The following is a 9,286-nucleotide window of genomic DNA, read 5'->3' as shown; positions in this document are numbered from 1 at the left end:
TATATATAAATATGAGAAAAAAAGTGATATATATATATATATATATATATATATATATATATATATATATATATAGATATATAGATATCACTTTTTTTTCAAATCCCCCTATACTTACCTTTCAATCGCCCTGTTCAAAAAATCCTCTCTAGTTATTATACTATAATCACTTTTTGCATTGTTTTGATGCAATATCATTTAAGCCAGGCATTGTATATCAGGGTGCCCTGACCAGGCCTGCGGTACCTGACATATACACCACTGTGACCCCAAATTGTGACCTGTTTTGATAATTACACCACTATGTTAGTTAAGGGATAACAACTTATAATGGGCCAAAGAGAATAATATATAATGCCCCATTAGTAATACAAGTAGAAGTATGTAGCAGGGAGATAAGGTCCATGATGCTCCGGGACCAGGTGACTTTTATTCACTGGTCAGCATCCCTTGAAATAATAAAAAAAATCCCCCTTAACTTACCTTTTAATCGGCTTGTTCTCTTGTCCTCTACTCTTCTTTTCTCCAATTCTGTGCTGCTGATTGTTCTTTTCGCGCGGGTGACTCCTCTGTGCTGCTCTCCGCAATGGATGTTGGGCGTGATGACATCACGCCCAAAATTCACTGCCAGCACCGCACGGAGGAGGCGACAAGGGAGGGAGCCGGAGTACCAGCCGACGTGACCGCAAGGTAAGTATTTTTTTATTTTTTTTTTGCAGGATTTTTTTTTCCATTAGGAGCGCTGCCCCCTTACCACAACCAAAACTCCTTCTGGGCCACATTTACAGGCGTGCTGGGCCACATGCGGGCCACGGGCTGCGGGTTGGACAACCCTGGTCTAAATCATTAACTTTGTAAATGACAATCAACAAACGCCATCTCAGAACTAGCAAAATTAATAATATATAATTATTATATAATTATATAATTATAATTATATAATTATAAAAAAATATAATAATAATAAATATGTATAAAAATAAACAGATATAAAGAATATGGTACTATTTAATGAAAAAAAAGATGTAACCATAGATACAAACTCTTATCTCCCATACCCCGGATTACTACCAATATATATCATTAATAATGTAAATATATAAAATGTTCCATGTGGCATGAGGCTCTTTGAGCTCAGAGTTAAGGAATTGTAACTGCAAGATTTATTTAAAAAGTTTATCTTTATTTGCTAATACTATAAACAAAGAGAAAAGTATTGTAAATACTTAGCTGCCAATAGATGTCTTCAGCAAATATGATCAGTCAACGATCATTCTAGGGTCCCGTCTTTCTGATAAGAAAGCTAGAAGAAACAAAGTGGAAAAACTCGACACACCTGTAATGGGCCTGATCGTGAGGCAGAGTTATTGCAGTTATTCAGCTTTTATTAACCAGAAAACAAGGGTGCCGGAAGTCACTTATATTTAAGGTATAAACATGATTTTCAGAATTTCTATTGGTACAGTACTGATAAGAAACTTGCACATGCACAGAAAGCACAGACACAACAATCTAGCAAGATATGTGATATGTGGAGATGTCTCTGGTTTTGCCTTCGTTTCACAATACACACATGAAGGTACAAAACAACAAAATGGAGTTCAGCAGCCATTTTGATAGGCCTGCTACATAAAAATGAATAAAATTAAAAATACAATATCTCAATAATGATAACAATAACAGTGTAGAGATATCATTCATATCTAATTGATTTAATAATTTAAACCAAATAATAATACTTAAAAAATAAATTTATAATGTACACCGATCAGCTACAATATTAAAACTATCTGCTTAATATTGTGTATGCCAAAACTGCTTTGACCCATCAAGACATGGACTCCACAAGACCTCTGAAATTGTCCTATTGTATCTGGCACCAAGACATTAGCAGCAGATTCTTTAAGTCCTGTAAGTTGCCCGGTGGGCGCTCCATGGCACAGTTTTGTTTTTCTATGACCCTGTTGCTGGTTCATCGGTTGTCCTTCCTTGGACCACTTTTGGTATTTACTAACTACTGCATGTCACAGATACCCCCAAGACCTGACGTTTTTGAGATGCTTTGACTCAGTCATATAGCCATCACAATTTGGCTCTTGTAAAAGTCACTCAGATCCTTATGCTTGCCCACTTTTCCTGCTTTCAACACATCAACTTCAAGAACTGACTATTCACTTACTGCCTAACATATTCTAATCCTTTATACCCTAGGTTCCCAAACTGTGCAACGCGGCTCCCAGGGGTGCCGCGGCGCTGTCACAGGGGTGCCGTGGACAGGAAGAAGAGGAAGGAAAAAGAAAAACAACTACTTATCAATCCGGCGGCGTCCGGGACCCAGCATCCTCCTAATTCCTCGTTTCTCACTGAATGCTGGGCGTGACGTCATGCCCGGCATTCAGTGAGAAACGAGGAAGGAGGAGGATGCTGGGTCCCAGGCGCCGCCGGATTGGTAAGTAGTTGTTTTTTTCTTCCTGTCCACGGCGGGGGCACAGCGAGGGCAGATGCTGAGGGGACAGAGCGGGCAGAGGCAGAGCGGGCAGAGGCTGAGGGGACAGAGCGGGCAGAGGCTGAGGGCACAGCAAGGGGCAGAGGCTGAGGACACAGCGAGGGGCAGAGGCTGAGGGGACAGAGCGGGCAGAGGCTGAGGGAACAAATCGGGCAGAGGCTGAGGGCACAGCGAGGGGCAGAGGCTGAGGGGACAGAGTGGGCAGAGGCTGAGGGGACAGAGCGGGCAGATGCTGAGGGGACAGAGCAGGCAGAGGCTGAGGGAACAGAGCGGGCAGAGGCTGAGGGCACAGTGAGGGGCAGAGGCTGAGGGGACAGAGCGGGCAGAGGCTGAGCAGACAGAGCGGACAGAGGCTGAGGGGACAGAGCGGGCAGAGGCTGAGGGGACAGAGCGGGCAGAGGCTGAGGTGACAGAGCGGGCAGAGGCTGAGGGGACAGAGCGGGCAGAGGCTGAGGGGGCAGAGCATGGGGGCACAGTGTGTTTGTGGATGTAGGGGGCTCTGAGTGTGTGGATGAGTGTGTGGATGCAGGGGGCACTGAGAGTGTGGATGCAGGGGGCACGGTGTGTGTGGATGCAGGGGGCACGGTGTGTGTGGATGCAGGGGGCACGGTGTGTGTGGATGTAGGGGGGCACGGTGTGTGTGGATGCAGGGGGCACTGAGTGTGTGGATGCAGGGGGCACTGAGTGTGTGGATGCAGGGGGCACAGAGCGTGTTAGCTATAAATTATTCTTTGACAGAAATATAATTGAAAAAAATATACATAAATAAATTATTTTCCCTTGGATTTATGTGTATTTTATTTGTATACAACTAAATAAGTATTTCTGTTCTGACCTAAATATTTATTACGTCGTTTTGACTACTTATAAAACGGGACTGCTCGGCAATTATTTTGGAGGGGTGCCTTGAATTTTTTTTGGAGACTCTAAGGGTGCCGCGAACTGCAAAAGTTTGGGAACCACTGCTTTATACAGTAGATTCAATTGTAAGAATATAATTAATGTTATTCACTTCACTTGTCAGTGGTTTTAATGTGATCTGACGAGTGTATATATAAATAAATAAAATCAAATAATTACATCACCAAATTACATAATTACTTGATTAAACTATGAAAGGATACCATTAAGTTCTACAACTTCATCAAGGCCAAAATGGCTCAGGGTGTTTAAAGAATACTTCTGGATGACAAAGTGTTTTGAACCAATCTCCGCTATGGGGAGTAGATTCAATGTGCTCAATACCTACAATTTCTAGTCAACTGGGATCTCCACCATGGAAGCCTGAAAAATTGTGCTGTGCCATGAAGTAGTGACTTATTTAGGAAATTCCTACTATTTTCCCTAAATCTAGTTGTCAGGGACCTAGTGGTCCTTCCCACATATAACAATTGACAACTGCATCTTAACACATATATTACATACTTGGTATTACAATTGATGAATCCCTTTATACAAAAATTATTATTTCCATGTACAAATTCCTTGATCCTATTTAAGAAGTGACTATAGGTGGAACATCTCGTACCACTGCAACATCCAGTTGGTTTGTAGGTAACCAACCCCCATTTGACTGTTCTATCGTATTAACTGGTTCCCTTAACTGGATAGATGGCAGTAAATCCTTCCTATTTAAACCTTTTTTTTAAAAGTAATTCTAAGGCTGGGTACACACTACAGCCTTTTCAGCTGGTTATAGGGCCAATCAGACGATAAACAACTATTTGGCTCAACATCAAATTAGTGTGTACACTCCAGCAATGAAGAAGGATCATTCCAAAACTCAGATCATCATTTGATGTGATCATTCAGCAGAACTATAAATCTCATTCAGCTATGGAACTACATCCTTTTAATCCTGCAGTGTGTATGAACTCACAATCAGGATCTCCATAGAGCTTACAGAATAATGATATTTTCAGCCTATGGTTATGACAGTTGAAGAACACAGATCTGAGGGTAAATCTTTTAAAACATGTATAGGGTGTACGCATGAATCAGCATGCTGATCTGAACTTTTTTTTCAGTCGTTGATACAATCATTGTAGATAACACATTGGTCAGAAAATTCTGTAGTGTGTACCTAGCCTTAGGCATAGATCACAAGAATCCCAATTAGTAGAACCTTTATTAATATGAGAGGCACCACCTGTTTCTCGTTGTTCAATTGTTTTAATATTGTTAGAATCATGCCCAGATTTCAAATACAACAGAGGCTCCCTGTTTATCTTATTGACTTCCTTAAAGCAACCATACTAAATAACACTGTGCTAGGTCATCACATCCCTGATTAACATTCAGCTCTAAATATATAAGCACTATTAAGATTCGGGTGGTGCAACGAAGACACTTGGTGATACATAGCCTTGCTATGTGACATGTATGATCTCTATTTTATTGTTTAAACCCCCCACCTTATTCCTAGTTTACTCAATGCAAAATTTACCTACTATGAGTTAGCTAGTAACCAACAGAAGGGACATACACGCTGCCTTGGGGAAATATACAGTCCCCTGGAGGAGTCTAAATCTATGGGCTGCTGGGAACATGGTATAACAGCCTCGTGGTTACATACTAACATTATCTGCTATTAATAACGGCAACTATAATTGAGATATGATAATTTTCATGCCAATAATTACCAAATACTGGACAGTTAATAACTGAAAAAACTAATAAAAACAACTGTTCTTATGGCAATTACTTTATCATAATTGAAATAATTAGTAGGAACCAGTAGAACCAATATTTTTGGTGACAATAGTCTGCTTTAATTTAAGTTAAGTAACTACTGTGAAAATCATATAATCCATATTAAGAAAATTGATTCCATCCTAACATAAAATATAGAGGATAGCTTTTGACTACTCGATGACCTCATTATAAAACTGCAGGCACTTTCACAAACATGAGAGGACACAGGTGATTGAAATATTTTTATTTAATGTGATAACTTTATTGTAAGCAATAAACAGGGATTTAAACAATAATACGAAGACACTGTATTGGATGCAATTAATATAATATACAACATAGCGACGCATGGCGGTAAATCTACCATTTTAACTCAAAGTTTTTATTTTACACCATTTCACAGGACGTTCAGTTTTAATAATTTCACTACTAGTGATATTTAGCATTAAATGTGAATCTTTTTTCTTTTTCTTTTAATAAATCTCTAATAAAGGATTAGGTTTAATTGATGATATAATGAACACACTGAGTGCACCATGTATAACATGTTCTCCTTTTTTTCTTTTTGAACCAGGTTGTATGACTTCCAAGTCAGGTAACCTCTGTCCTTAAAGCTTAAAAGTAACTCCTTAGCTTGATTGAGAAAGGCCTCCTCCATGGAGCAGTTATGTTTTAACCATAGCAGTTGGCCCTTAGGAATATTATTTTTCCAGGACTTTTTTCGTACCTTATTGTAAAAAAAAATGTATATAACAATTGTTGTAGAAATAGCTGGCAGTCAAAACAATAAATATCAACTGTATGAAAACACAAATGTCTAATGCATGGTGGCACGTGCAAATGATGAATGATATTAAGCAGAAAAATTGGTTTCCTAATCTCCGTGCACAATCGCAGAAATGTACTGTTGAAAGTGTAATCCACGATTTGGAGCCAGCTGATGGTTTGAAAATAAAGTTATTTAATACAAAGGAGCAGAACTCTTATAGAGCATAAGGTCCTCAATATATATCCTAATGGCACCTAATCAACTAATTGTAAAATGTGTGTCTGAAATGATTTTAATATAATTCATACCAACTGTGTTCAAAATGTTCTGTCTTTTAAAAGCTTCTTTTTCATTCAGATTACTTTTGCAGTAGATGTGTTTTTCAAACATAAACATTATACTCTATATATTAATATATAAAACATTACATTATAAAGTGGTAATCAATAAATTATGATAACAAAATAAGTGTACATTTAAATAGCAAAATTGAAAAAACATTTATGCCAAGTTCCTATCCATACCAGAGTGAAAGAAGAAATACTCTAGTGGTAACGAAACCTAGCTCGACTAAATTTCTTGTAGGAAATTCTGTTTAACTGGTGGATTAACAAAATGGATTTTGAAGGATTCGCTGAACGCTATTAATTTCTACTTGTGTTGCTTAACATAATTTTGAAACAACATAGGTGTCAAAAAGAAGGACATGTGAATGCATCCATGTTCTGCCTCTTTTCTCTTCAGAGGAAGATCAAAATCACCTGTGCGTACCAATCGCCCTTAAAGATATACCATACAAAATAATAAGACTGAGAGACCACTAACATGACATATTTTGTAGCAGGACTATTTATTATTATTATTATTATTATTATTATTATTGTTAATTTATTTATAGGGCACCACAGATTTCATAGAGCTGGATACAGAAGCAAGTAAGAAATAGATGAGCTAGTTCACATAAGTTGCACAGATGAGTGTGTGTGATGCTATGGGGACTCACACAGAGTACAGAAAAAGACAAGACAGGAGATGTGAGGGAGTCAGACAGACATGGGACAATAGGTAGAGAAGAATATGCCAGTGAGAACTTATATTCGAGAGGGAGGGGTAGTGAGATACAATAGGACCAACTGAAAGAAAATGGTCAGGATATGGTGAAGGACTGGATATGAGGGGTAAAGCTGAGGGTGGAGTCAAAGGTTACTCCAGGGTACCGGGCTTAGGAGAGAGGATAGAGAGTTATGTTGTCAACTAAAAGAGAGGTATTGGGAGTGATAGCAACACTGACAGGAGGAAAATGATGAGCTTGGAATTGGAGCTGTTGAGTTTAAAGGAAGCGCTGTGACATCCAGGTAGTTACAGCAGAGACACAGCTAGATACATTGGGTAGGAGGGAGGGAGAGAGATCAGGGCAGAAAAAATAAATTTGCGTTTCATTAGCATAGAGGTGTTATTGAAGTCCAATTGATTGAATAAGTTCATTGAGAGAGGTGATGTAGAAAGAGAAGAGTAGAAAGAGGACAAGCACTGATTCTTGGGGTGCTCCAATAGAAAAAGGAAGAGGGGGTATTGGAAAGTCAGAAACAGAGATGCTAAAGGAGCGGATAGAGAGGTAGGAGGCAAACCAGGAGAGAGAGCTGTTTTGCGGAGACCTAGAGGGCGGAGGGTGGTGAGAAGAAGAGAATGATACAAGATGTCAAAAGCAACAGAGAGGTCGAGGAGTATAAGAAGGGGAAGTGGCCTTTGGACTTAGCTGGGAGTAAGTTATTTGTTACTTTAGTGAAGGCAGTTTCAGTTGAGTGAATGGGGCAGAAGCCAGATTGAAGAGGGTTAAGAAGAGTGTGGGAAGAGAGTGGGTCACATGATTGAAAACAAGTCGTTTGAGACCTTTAGAAGCAAAGGGAAACAGAGATATGGGACGATAGTTGGTGAGAGAGGATTGGTCAAGGGAGGGTTTCTTGAGAATAGAGGCGATAAGAGCATGCTTTAAGGCAGAGGGGAAGATACCAGTGAAGAGAGAGAGGTTAAAGAGGTGAGCAAAGTGGTGACAGGCATTGAGAGAGAGAAAGCTGAGGAACTTGGAGGGAACAAAATCGAGAGGACAGGTTGTAAAAGAAGAGGAGGAAAGAAGAGTGAGAATCTCAGGCACAGTTGCAGGAGGGTAGGAGCCATGGCTGGCAGAGTGAGGGATAGAGAGGACTGGTTGGGGAGGTGAATCTGGCGAGAACAGATATCATTGTGGATAGAGTCAATTGGCTAATCATTGATCTATATTTTAAAGTATATAACATTAAAAAATTGCAATCGGGGGGCGTGGCCTGGACACCATATCAGCAGGACGCAGGGTCTGTGAGCTCCGCTTCCCAGAGCATATATTTCACCATTATTGGGGTCCCCCCTTCCCCAAAAAGTGTCTTGTCTGCTGCAGAGGTGCCACTTGGTGTCAGGCGGCACTTAATATATCCCAGCTCCCGACCGCTCACATGTAGCAGCTGGCGCTGCGAATCCCTGGGACCTGGTCTCCCACAGCCTGGACCGCGGTATAGCCCTGAGAGTCCCCCTCTGCAAATCTGAGCGGCGTAGAGCTGCTGGACTCACCTGTGGGGCTCCGGAATATCTGGGCGATTACAACTGGGGAAGGTGCGGCAGAGAACCGGAAGCAGCATCTCCACCATTGTCGGCTAACTTCCGAGAAGAAGGTCTCCACGGAGCTGCAGGGCTGATCATATCAGCTATTCCAGTAAATTGCCAGCTGTTAAGTAAGTGGCTTGTAATAAATCTGCGTGTGGGCAGCATCGAGTACACAGCAGTAAAAAGATATAAGAGAAGATTAGCAAGCTGGTACCATCTGACGTCTGCAGGGAAGCTGCTGCCACCTAGTGGGCTCCAGGTGATCCTACACCCCAAATATAAAAGTGGAAAGAGAGAGTGAGAAAGTAAGTGGGAAAAATAGGAAAGGGGGAAGAAAAATAGGAAAGCATCTCGGTACATCTACACTCCTGAGGTGACCCTCCAGACGCCTCCCTGTGGATGCTGTAGCCCTGGACTTGGTCCCCTGCTGTCTGCAGTGTTTGCTGCTGGCCAGGTCTTGCAGAATCTGTCTGTGCTGATTTAGGTACAAATATACTTACTACGGCTCCTACAACCTGTACGACACCAAGAGTTTGCACATATGTTTTAACTTCGTATCTGGCTCACTGAGGATGGCCGGGTCCCCACCTGTTATGCAGTTGTGATGTAATGGTTGCCTCATTCCCGAGGGACCTTTTCTGATCGAATTTTCTGCTCGGAAGTTTGTTGTATTTGACCTACCT

The sequence above is a fragment of the Mixophyes fleayi genome, chromosome 1 (genome assembly GCF_038048845.1).
Source record: "Mixophyes fleayi isolate aMixFle1 chromosome 1, aMixFle1.hap1, whole genome shotgun sequence".
In the NCBI taxonomy this organism is placed as follows: domain Eukaryota; kingdom Metazoa; phylum Chordata; class Amphibia; order Anura; family Limnodynastidae; genus Mixophyes; species Mixophyes fleayi.
Note: the sequence above shows the minus strand (reverse complement) of the source record.